Source organism: Anabrus simplex, chromosome 2 (genome assembly GCF_040414725.1).
Source record: "Anabrus simplex isolate iqAnaSimp1 chromosome 2, ASM4041472v1, whole genome shotgun sequence".
Lineage (NCBI taxonomy): Eukaryota > Metazoa > Arthropoda > Insecta > Orthoptera > Tettigoniidae > Anabrus > Anabrus simplex.
In genome coordinates this window covers 289,718,481-289,731,332 of record NC_090266.1, presented here as the reverse complement: position 1 = coordinate 289,731,332, position 12,852 = coordinate 289,718,481, and the positions used below count along the sequence as shown (strand labels likewise).

The 12,852-nt window shown below is 37.5% G+C and overlaps 1 protein-coding gene across 2 annotated transcripts in view; it reads right to left on the bottom strand.

Moving 5' to 3' along the window:
- The window catches only part of Nipped-B (Nipped-B cohesin loading factor), an 804,192-nt gene that overhangs the window by 732,846 nt on the left and 58,494 nt on the right, over positions 1-12,852 (bottom strand). For both annotated transcript variants that reach the window (XM_068226150.1, XM_068226151.1), the window contains exon 4: positions 8,506-8,649. The gene's annotated coding sequence lies outside the window, so the exon portion shown is untranslated. The remainder of the gene's footprint in view (positions 1-8,505; positions 8,650-12,852) is intronic.

Sequence of the window (12,852 nt, the reverse complement as noted above, 5' to 3'; positions counted from 1 at the left end):
CATTTGACTCGCATAGTATAAATTGCATTCTACCTATTGGAACATACAGTGCATATTGGTGCCATTATTCCCGAGCCAAGTTCTATCAAGGCATACTGTCTGAATGAATTTTCTGTGACGATATGTGCACAGGGTGGGGAATTGTAGAAGTAGGAAGGATTAATATCTGTATTAGGTTTTAAAATGGTGGAATTGAAAATGGGTATGGAGTCCTGAGTATGTGGTCTGAAAATATAGGTATAATGCCTTGGTTGGCTGCAGTTTGTTGATGCGTTATGACTTGGGGATGATGGTAAGGAAAGAGGCTCATAAATGTTAGTGTAAAGAATCTGATGATGTCCTCTAAGGTGGGGATGGGTAGAGTGTTGAAGCTGTGGGAAGAGGGTCTCTGGTGTGGTCTGGAGTGATGAGTTTCAGTCTGTTTACAGGAGAGGCAGGGAGGGCTTTAAACAACCTCGAGTAAGTGCCGCAAATGTAGCACTGAGGTGGAGAGGCCTTTCTGTTAAGACAGCATGGTGTTGGATGTGGTAGACTGTAGTGACCACAGTTTGGACGGTTGGCTCTGCACTGAGCAGTGTACAGTTGTTATCTTGAAGACATCGCTCAAATCGAATGGCTTGTGGTAATAATAATTTTGTCTGGCTATCTCTAGCCGGGTGCAGCCCTTGTAAGGCAGACCCCCCGATGAGGGTGGGCGGCATCTGCCATGTGTAGGTAACTGCGTGTTATTGTGGTGGAGGTTAGTGTTATGTGTGGTGTGTGTGAGTTGCAGGGATGTTGGGGACAGCACAAACACCCAGCCCCCGAGCCATTGGAATTAACCAATGAAGGTTAAAATCCCCGACCCGGCCGGGAATCGAACCCGGCACCCTCTGAACCGAAGGCCAGTACGCTGACCATTCAACCAACGAGTCGGACATGGCTTCTGGTGGTCCTAAGAGCTAATAATGTTGGTAGTTACTCTGAAGTTAACACTCTTACGTCTTCCTTAGTAGACTCGCAGCATTTTTTAATTGTATTTGTTATGCCCAACTAAGGAGCCCGTACAAACTTATTTAGCACAACATTTGTTCTTGTCTTCCCAAAATCTCTTCATGCTTTTACTGTGCTTTGCGTTCTTCCGTCCATCCTGTAGGTTGTCTTTTAGGTTCATCAGCAAATTTGTTTGTTTATGAGATTTCTGATTTTTTTCCTATCTTGCAAGATTTCTTCATTTATACAAATTTCCTGAAGATCTTTTTTTTTCTGTAAGCCAGTTGTTGTGATTTTTTAGAGATACTGCGAGATTTAGTATTTTCATTGTTAGCCTATTGTTATCCATCCTGATCAGGTGACCATAGCATTTTAATCTGTGATTTTTTTCTGTTACTCGACAGATTTCCTGTGATTTTCTTTTCATCCAAATACCATTTTCGCATTAAGGCCCTAGAATTTTCTTCTCTTGTTTTTTGATGTTTCTAATTTGTGATCTGCCATCAACTATCAGAGTCACTGATGCATAAAGGGCTTCTGGTTTGACAACTGTGTTGTAGAGTCATAATTTTGCGTTTTGGGATATATATTTTTTTGTTGTATCAGCTCTGGACAAGTTTGTATGCTTTTTGTAATTCTTTCTTTGTTTGCTTGTTGATTTATCCTGTTTGGTTGTATAATTTCGCCTAGGTATTTGAATTTATCTACCTGGGAGATTTTTCCATAGGTAGTGATTAGAGGATGGTTGTTAAATCCTGATTTTGTACCTTCCATATACTTTGTCTTTGCTTATGAAATTTGCAGTATTTATTATTAAATATGGTGGTATACAGTAGTCTGCGGGGAAGCACTATACAGCAAATCGACCGCAGTGCAAGGCCATGTAGTGACCTCCTCATTGTAAAGTAACCTAACCTAACATAACCTGCCTTGTTTTCAGGAGACGATAGATACCTCTTCTTAATCCTACTATTCACAGAGAGCAAAATTATAACAGGGCACATATTATAAGAACTACAGTAGAAAGGCCCAGTATGGGAGAGATGATTTCCTGTCCTAATGTTATGCTGAAGAGCAACTGCCAAGAATACTTTGAATAGACCTAACTGTGGCAGTACTTCCTAATACTGCACGTCACAAGTGACGAAGATTCACCAGATCATATTGCTCTTCAGAACTTCATAAAAACTGAAGGGCATGATAAAACTAAAATATTTCAGTAACTTGCCTGCAGTTATACACGGACATGAGATTATACTACCATGGCTGCAATCGTACACTATCATTTTACACAGCAAGTTGTTTTGCTACAAATCATCTTTATTTTAATATAAATATCTTACTTGTTAACTAATTCTAAATTCCTTTCATAATATCTCCTCTTTGCTTCATATGCCCTCAGTTTTTCTTCCTGAACTCTAAACTTCAAAGCTCTAAATTCATCACCATTTATGGCCCTATCCTGTAATATTTTAGTTTCTAATGCTATCACTTCCTTTCAGTGGTTCACCAAATCTGCAACACTCCTTAGTGCAGATAAAGAATCATTCTCTCTTATTCTTTTCACAGGATGATTTTTTTTTTTAATTTCCAACTCTGAACTGGTGTTGAAATAATTTGTGATGCATACAAATCAGTTGCTCCAGCTGTTTCTTGTTCTTCACTTGGGGGGGATGTTTGCAGCTGAGGACTCAAACAGAGGGGCATGTCACCTGCACAATTTCAGTTCCCGGTGCATCACCTTCCACAATGATGCCACAGGCTGTGGCATCCAACGAACTGAAACCGTAACCTGAAAAATACACAAACAAATGAACCGTATTTTATATCACTAATTAACAATATTACAGTGCTCAAAGAAACTGTTACATATAGGCACATAACAGTAATAAAGGCTAATCAAGAAACACATCCAGTAATGAATTTGAGTAAAACTGTCAAGGCACTTGAGTGCTAGTCGCTTCATTTAAGCCCTGTATTATTTCCTCTTGATAAACACTGAGAAAAGGATAGAGTAAATTTTTTAGAAATTACAATACCGTGTGCAACAATTTTTGCGCACTTAATAATAAACAATCCTAATGAACCATTTATGTAAGGTACGGTACATAAAATTAACACTGTTTACCTAAATCTAATATATATGAAATATTTATTTCACACTAATTATGATGGGAAAATAGGCCTAAACTTACCTTGATGATAATTTGCATCAGAATCTCTTGGGTTTGGTAGAGGGACGAATTGATCTTTAAGTAATGACAAGAATCTATAGTTATTATCACCACCCCTTGATGTGTTGTCTTCATTACTAAGTGGTATGTTCCGAGCTGTCAGCGGAGAGATGGCGTGGAATGACATTAGTAGACGAATAAGTTTGAATGGCGTTTATAAAAGTAGGAAAGATCACAATATGAAGATAAAGTTGGAATTCAAGAGGACAAACTGGGGCAAATATTCATTTATAGGAAGGAGAGTTAGGGATTGGAATAACTTACCAAGGGAGATGTTCAATAAATTTCCAATTTCTTTGAAATCATTTAGGAAAAGGCTAGGAAAGCAACAGATAGGGAATCTGCCACCTGGGCGACTGCCCTAAATGCAGATCGGTATTGATTGATTGATTGATTGATTGAATGTCCCACCACCAGTTCTGAAACTGTCAAACTTCTCGTCCACTAGATTCTTCTTTGACTGTCTTTTATAGCTGTCTATTTTTTTTTCCTATTGGTTTTACATCGCACTGATACAGACAGGTCTTATGGCGACTGTACCGGGCGGTACACCTCCACGCCGCTAATTTAAAAGGTGCGCCAGTTGAAAATCCTCTGCTGGAGGAAGTCTGAACTTTATTGACGGTATTAATTTTCTACCTTCTCAGAAGATGTCACTACCTGTAAATTTTGGAGTTTTAGAACTGTGTCATTTTTGATGTGTTTTTGTTTTGCTTGAAGTAAGAAGTGTGAACTTTCTCTTCTAGAGGACACTACTGAAGAACTACAATAGTGCACCCTAGTGCGAAGAAAAAGAACTGTTCCTTGGAGAAAATTTTATTTCAAAAGTTTGTTCTTTGTTAAATTTCTTTCAGTCATTGGTTAAGTTGGCAATATTACCCCTTTCTTTCCCCTTGTTTTAAATCTAGCCAATCCCGAATTTCTGAAATTAATTTTCCACCAATAATGTGTTTCTTCTTCATCTTGTGTAGGGGTTTCTCTTTATTCTCCAATAAAGTGATTGTGGGCGGGTGTTCTCATTCCCCTAACGCCTAGAACCTTCCGCGAGAGTATATAAACTGCTGATTTTAGGGTCTCTGCGCCACTTCTGTTCCATCTTTCTGTGTGTAAAGTACATAGCAGGGGGCGGGAAGCGCCTCTTTCTTCGGCAGCGGTCAACAACAAGGTAATGGCCAATTAATAACTTCTTTCTTTGCTAGCTCAGCAGTTTAACTCTCGGGGCGGGTCCGAAGCTTTTTCCGTTATGTAACCTTTCTTAAAATGTAAAGAAACTTGTATCTATTTCATCTTTTAAACTGCATATCGGGATAGAGAGTGCTTAACCCTCTCGAGCTCCCAATCATATCGTTTTGAGGTGAACTTATTTTTCTCAACCTATTCTTCGTTAATATAATGTAAATTGTTCTTTTCTGAAGTCACCTCTGTAGTATGGGATTAGCCCTTGCATTAACGGCCTAGTGCCAAGTGGGTTTTAAATAAAGTGTATTAGGAGTGCGGAGAGCCTCCTTTCAAGTTGGTATTTTAGAGGCCATATAATTAACCTTTTCTCACTTAATAGGCCTCAGTAGATTGGGTATTTTACCCCTGTGTTTATGTCCGTTGAGGACAGCTTGAAGGTGGAGTTTGGTGTGGCCTGGGAGAGGCTTAAAGTTGAGAGCGAGTGGCTCTTTTGAAAATTGAGTGTTGTATGCCTCGTGGAGGCTTTTCAGTGTAATTTGGAGCAAGGGGCTCCTAGGCATGAATGGGGTTTTCTGCCCCTCTGTTGAAACTTGTGTTTGGGGTAAAACTGAGCTGATTGCCCAAGCATTGTGAAGTCAGGGCGCGAAGCCCAAATCCTGTAAATATTGTAACTAACCTTTGGACTTGCTACTTTGTACCTGCCATGCTTGTTATTTCTTTATTTTTGAAAAGAAAATATAACCTTGTTAAATTTTAAATTAATTTTACTTTCGTAGCTTGAGACCCGTTCACACCCGCACCTTCTTTCACCTCTACCTACCGCTAAAACACGGTAACAGCGACGATGGGATTGGAAAGGACTAGGAGTGGGAAGGAAGCGGCCGTGGCCTTAATTAAGGTACAACCATAGTATTTGCCTGGTGTGAAAATGGGAAACCACGGAAAACCATCTTCAGGGCTGCTGACTGTGGTTCGAACCCACTATCTCCCGGATGCAAGCTCACAGCTGCACGCCGCTAACCGCACGGCCAATATGCCCGGTTTATAGCTGTTGTGAGACTATTTCAACTGCTTCACATTTGTTTTGGTCACATTTTAATAATAATATTTGTTATACATCCCACTAACTAGTTTTAAAGGTCTTCGGAGAGGCCGAGGTGCAGAATGTAGTTCCGCAGGAGTTCCTTTACGTGCCAGTACATCTATCGACACACGGCTGACGCATTTCAGCACCTTCAAACACCACCGGACTGAGCCAGGATTGAACCTGCCAAATTGTGGTCAGAAGACCAACGCCTCAACCGTCTGAGCCACTCAACCTGGCTGGTCACATTCTGATGACTGTTTAACTGGTTTTCTAGAGTTAATCAAGAATCTCCCTTTGTTTTAGACTTGCACCGTCTGCCTTCTTATGATCAATTATGCCAATGTATTTAGTCCGAATATCAAGAAATAAGGACTTTTCAGGGCTAGCAAAATTACCACCTAGTACATGTTTGTCTGCCACGTTCCTCATTGAAGTATGGTAAATGTCTCCTAGAGCTATTTACTGCTAAAACATAAAAACAAAACACTTTTGTAATCCAGTAGGCCATGATCATATATGGCTAATAAAATTTGAGAACTGGAAGCCATTGTTATATAAGAAATTCTGCATATAAAATGTATAAAATCATCACCAAAGAGGTTATATATCCTTGCGTTAGTAAACGCACATTAACTTTAAGGAACCGAGGCTTTGTGAAATGGCGAACTATTTAAGATGCCATTAAAAATAAATGAAGTGTTTGCTGACGAGTCATTCAGGCTTATTTAAAGAAGCTTGGTGAAACCGGCTATCAGCAGAATAAATATCTCTAAATAATATTGTCCCTAAATCCACTAAACAAACAAGAAAATCTTGGAATTCTGCACAAGGGATTGATTTCCCCCCCAAAAATACAGCATTTACCTTCTAGTTCCACTAGGCATGTAAGTTTCACTTAGAGCTGAAGAATATGCAGAAAATAGTTGACACTTCGTCTTCAATGCTCCTAAACAATCCTTTCTCAATAGCCCATCGCAAGAGAGTATCTTTAATACCAACCAGCTTAATATGCACACTATTGTCTCAGACTAGGATATAAAGGAGATTTTCAAGGCAACTACTTACCCTGTGTAACAGTAAAAAAGGTACTAACACTATTCCTTTATGTTGTTAGAAGTTGAGTGTGGTAACTAGCTACAGTATTGAGGGATAAGAATTTCATATCGGTCAAAACATAGATGGTGTGAGTTCCCAAATCAATGCAGAACCATATTTGACCTGATACGAGAGCCAAATTAGTGGTAAGAAAATTTAAAGGTAAGGGAAGAAAAGAAAGAAAAAAATAATATATGACTCACCTCACACAGCAAAATGAGATGCTTGACATGCAGTGAAGAACTGAACTTTGAAATGTGTATGAGAGACGATAGGAAGAGAGGCGGGGTGAGGAGAGAGGGAAGGGGGGGGGGGGACGGGGAGAGGGGAGGAGGAGCAATCTTAAGGCGGGGTTGAGGGGTGAGGCAGTAGGGGTAAATGACGCGGAAAGGTATTGTGTACGGAATGAAAGATCGAACTCTGGTTTGTCGACTTAAAAAAATTTTAAATGATAATGAGAAAGTCAAATAGAATATTTGGTTTCTCTATAATATCATTGAGGTTGAAGTTTGGGTTGAAGTACTGGTCTAGATGAATGAAACAATTTTCTGTTATATTGAGGATAAGTCTTTTATTATTTCAAGGGTTTCCATGTCCTGTTCTATGTTAGTAAAACTGTGTTTGTAATCATATATGTGTTGTCCTACCGCTGAGAATTTATTGTATTTTAAAGCATTGACATGTTCTAAGTATATAATATTGAAACAGCCCAGTCAGCCCTACATACGAAGAACTGCAATTGTTGCATTTAAATCTATAAACAGCTGATATTGAAAAACCATTAGCCTTGTTCACTGAAGCAGAGTTGTGTAGGAATTCAGCATTCCTATTGTTGGTTTAAAAAGCTATTTTTACCTTTTGTTTCTTGAAGATGTTGGTAACTATATAAACAACTTTATTAAAAATAAAAGTAGAAAATGTAGAGGCATTGGGTTTCTTCTTTCATTAGTGGGGTCTTAGGACAGTGTTTAAATTTGCTAATTATCCAGTCTATGAAAAAATTACTGTAACTGTTGAATTTAGCAATTGCGCGAATAATGTTCAATTCAGTTTTTGTCTTTCTTAGACACTGGTATGTTGAAGGTACGATAAACTAGTCTATTGTAAGTTGCGCGTTTATGTACTTGCGGATGCAAAGATTCTCGGCAAACAGTAGACACCGTTTGCGTGGGTTTTCTGAAAATCTTGTAGGATAAAGAGGTTGGGTGTCTGTTTAAGGTCAAATCTAAGAAATGTATTTTGTTCATTTCAGATTCGAGAGTAAACTTGGTGTCAGGGACAATGCTATTGAGGTCAAGAAGAGTGGCAGCCACGTTAGTAAATTCTTCGTCCACAATTACCAGAGTATCATCCACATTTAGAACATTTTGACCTTCACATGAAAACTTCGCCAGCACTTCAACATAAAATTCAAAGACATCATCGTATGTCAACTGTAATTATATCTGTTGCGGAACTGTATTCCCCTTTATTCATCATATTGGTAATCGATTTCAATTCTCTTCGCACCAAGATAAATATATACAAACATTTTAATGAGTTTTAAATACTCTATCTATTGTATTATACATATGTTCAAAGTTATAGCATCAATTTTAACTTACATCACAGACAAGCGTATCTCTTTAACTAAGCATTTTATTTTTCGCATGTTCATGTTGTTTGTACATTGGTTTTGTGATTTTTAGTAAGATTTGGAGTCAAAACTAGTACCATGTGAAAACAACCTGTAATGTAACGCACATTACAAAATAATTTGTATTGAAAAAGTGGAACCATAAATATAGATTTAAATTTAATGCAAGCTACAGTTTTGTAATATTCCACTTTCCAAATCATTTTTAAGAACACAAACATATGAAATAAGACACTGTATGAAACAAAAAAACATTATATATGCTATTGGATTTTATGGATATAAAATATGCTGAAACTTACCACATGAAACAGAATGGACGACAAAAGCCACACGAAAACATTCACGTACAAAAACTCCACAAAAACTTTCAGATACAAATATCCTCCATAGAAGTAACACTTCTAACACAAAACAAGAATGGAGCTTATGCTGATGCAGCAATTCTGAAAAAACCATGAAAAATATATAAACAATTTGAATACACTGTAATAAAATTAAACATGTACAAAAAGGAAAGAGATCATGGCATACAGCAGATGATCTGATGAACTGGGCTGGGGATTATATTTAATACAGGTTACTCATATTTCATTTCAGGTTCTGAAGGGATATGAAAGCTTCACCCCTGTGTAACTGAGCTTATAGAGGCACCATGACCAAGTTTCTCAATGGATAGATGCACTGGAATATGAAATAAGGGAATATCCAAAAAAAATTCTCCAGAGGTGGAGGAGAATCAGAGACATCTATAGGTAAGTTGCCAAAAATAAGAAATGAAACTGGGTTTACCATGAGGGCTGGTCCAAAAATGGTAAGAATATGAGCAGCAGAAGTGAGAGGGCTGGTGGTGAGAATCTGATTAACAACAAAATACATATTAAAATACAAGTATAGTCAAATCCTCTAGTATAAATTTAGAACACTGATCAATTTCATAAATTATTCAAAACAGCAATCTTCCATAACGCAATCACACTACAACTTTCTAGGTTTCTTTCAGTGAAAAATATTGCTGATTTCAGCGATGATATACAACTGTGATTAACTATATGAATGGATGGAACATTAGGAATCTTTTATTTTTGAAAGCAGTGAAAATGTACAGTATTTTCAATCTTTATGTCCTTCCTTGAAGTCTGTGTTTAATCTGCTTAAAACTTAACAATTTTCTTCCATATCTAATTCAAACAAATTTCTATTTTTTATGAAGTAGAAAAGTGTTTGCAAATCTATAATGCTTTATCGTGACAAATTCCCACTTTCTCGCTTCCAAATGCAACAAGAGTGTAGAGAACTTTCTATAACAGTCCCACAAGATTGAAAAATTAACTCTTGAAATTTACACACTCAATGTAGGCATGGTTCAGAAGAAAGAAATTAACAGTAGAAGGAATTTACTTGCACCAGCTTCAATACATTGGCTTTTTTCTTCCGTTTTTTTTAAAGTAATCACTAGTCTAGATCAACAAGTTTGTAGTTAAGGAATTTCAAATGTTTACCAACTTAGTATGTGTAAATTCTACACCATTCCATGCATAGTGTTATATCAAACTTAACCATACACAGTAGAACCTCGATAATTCAAAATCGGTTAATTCAAAATCCCACCTAATTCGAAGCAGCTCTTGTTCCTGGAAGCAAGAGATATGGTTTTGCATGCTATTTACATTGTTTAATTCGAAATACGGATAATTCGTAATTCGAAGTACAATGTCGGTCCCATTACCAAAATTCAGACTTTTAATTTGAAACTGCCTTTACATTTTAAAACAAAAGTATGTTACAGAGTAATTTAAAATCAAAATTTATCCGCAACATGATAGAACGGGTCTTCTGGAAAGTGCAGGGGTAGCTTTCCATACTTTCACTCTCTCTGGTGTGTCTACAGTGTGTTTCATATTTGCTAGGTTTGAGTGAAATCGTACTTCTTTTGTGTTCAGCATTTTGAGGGATGCCACAATATCAAGTAACGGGCATTGTGCAGAGAAGCAGAATCCGCAAACACTGGCGATGCCGACAGTTGGCGAAAAAGCGTGGCTCATATAATCAATTCGTACACACCGAACAATATTGTCAGTACTGATGAAACTTCATTCTTTTAATGCCGAGCCCAAACAGGCTTATAGTTTTGAAGGAGAAAAGTGTGGGATCATTGTACTGTGTTGCAATGCACAAGGAAGCAAGAAATTTTGCCCCCTCGTCCTAGGAAAGTTTGATAAGCCACGATTCTGTACGGGCGTCGGGCACTTTCTGTGCAAGTACAAGCCATCTAAAAAATGAAACATTACAGTAATCCAAAAAATAAAGCATTTGCACACGGGAGCCAGCATCATTTGTCCTCGTCTCTGAATCGTGTGTTTTTTCTTTCATTGAGTGAGGTTATATTTGTCACTGATTTATCCAAGTGCATTATTTGAACATTGTAAATGCACCTTGTTGGATACATTTCGAAAATAGTTATTTTCCATGGCATTTTAAATGTTTAAACTGTGAATCAATGAGACTGCATGCATTAATGGGTCTTAGAATACTTCATGATGTGGCAAGGGTTGGCATTTCTGAATTAAGAGAGAAGTGCCATGGCAAGAAATCGTACAAGGATAAAATGACTGTATTGTGTTGTAATGCAGGTGGAAGCGAGAGACTTTCTCCCCTCGTCGTAGAAAAGTTTGATTAGCCATGATGTTTTAAGAGGATCGGGTACTTTCTGTGCAAGTATAGGCATATAAAATGCATACAGTAAAGTAATCAAATGAATAAAATACTTCCACAGGGGAGCCAGCATAGATTTCTCCTCGTCATTGAATCATGTTTTTTCTTTCCTTTCATTGCATGAGGTTATACTTGTGAGTTATCCAAGTGCAGTATTTAAATACTGTAAATACACCTTGTTTGACACATTTTGGGAATAGTTCTTTTTCCATGGCATTTGAAAGGTTAACTGCATGCAGTAACGGACCTTACAATATTTTGTGACACGGCAAGGGTTGACATTTGTGAATTACGAGTTGGCGATTAATTCGAAATCACGTAATTTGAAGTCCGATCTTTGAGTCCGAACGACTTCAAATTAATGTACCTCCTTGGCCTAAGTTAGTATTTTATTTCAGGAAGAAAATCATAATAATGTTTATTAATTTTATATTACCCCAACTACTTCCGCGATTTTCGGAGACGTTGACAAGTCATAATTCTTATCCTACTTAAGCTCTTTTACATGCCATCAAATCTACAGACTTGGAGCTGTCATATTTGAGCAGCCTTCAAATATGAAACTGACACACGATAGAACCAGTCATCTTGGTACTCAGAAATCAAGCGCTTTATCATCTGAGCCACCAAACCCGTATCGCAAACCTTAAATCCAATCAGTGAAATATGTTAGGTTTTAACATAATGGTATACAAACCACAATCAGCCCTCATTAGTGAACGGTTCTTAATACAGGGCTACAAGCAAGTCAGAGTTTAAAATATCAACTGCTACTTCAGTGGGTGGGCTCATTCATTATGATACTCGACACTAGACAAGTATTTAGAAGACCTAGCCATGTAAGCATGAATATATGTGCCTTTGTATGAATTGGCTGACTTAGTCATCAGAGTCTGTGAAACTGACCACACGGACAAACATCAGCTTCAAATGTTGATGCTGACAGAAAAATATTTTTATGTCTAAAAATGAATTTATCTCTCATAAATGACTATTACAAGATGCATGGGATTTGAATATGTGATTCATGTATGTTTAGTCCTCAGGCCGAAGGCTGGTTGGATCCTCAACAGCTCCGCCATCAGCTGTCATAGATGGCCTAGGCATCATTGAAGAGGCATAGTAGAGAAATGAGGAGTGAGGTAGTTTCCCGTTGCTTTCCTCACCAGGCTAGAAGTTGCTATTACATATCAGTCTGCCAAGCCCACTAAAATGCATGCACCAACCGACCCTATGAGCAATATTTTCACACCATTCATAGCAGGGACTGGCTGCAGAAAGAAATGGCATTACTACACTCAGTCATTTTCATTTTGTCAAAGCCAAGGATAAAGCTGAGACAGATCAATGAAAGCAACAAGATTGCTCTAACCCATAACAGAAGACATAGTGCACTGTAAACACTAGGTCCCGCCAGCAAAGGCATATGTGATTCATAATTCACAAGAACTAGAGTCTAAAAATTTACTAAATACCATACACATCGGGTGCAAAAACACCATTTTCTTGTCTAATATTCCTTCCGAGCGCCCACATAGTAAATGAGAATATCAAGAAAGTCCATTGGATATAACATATGAATATTTAGGAACTAACTATACCAACGAAATAAAATTGTAGTCAGTCAGATACAATAGCTACACTTCTAATTCGCTGGGACCATTCCTAAATATGCATGTGGTATATACAATGCCGCTATCCACTTCAAAATATGATGTAATAGGATCATTTTTAATCAGCTCAGCAAGGATTTCACCAACTCATATTACTATAGAAAAGCTTCTCAAAAAATAAAATAAACAAAAAAACAAAAATTGTTTTTTATGAAAGTGAACTGAATTGTATCAGGATTGCTTTTACCACATCATTGTACAGCAAAACAGAACGAAATAAGCTATTGCAACTAATGATTTTCAGTATATGGAACATAATGT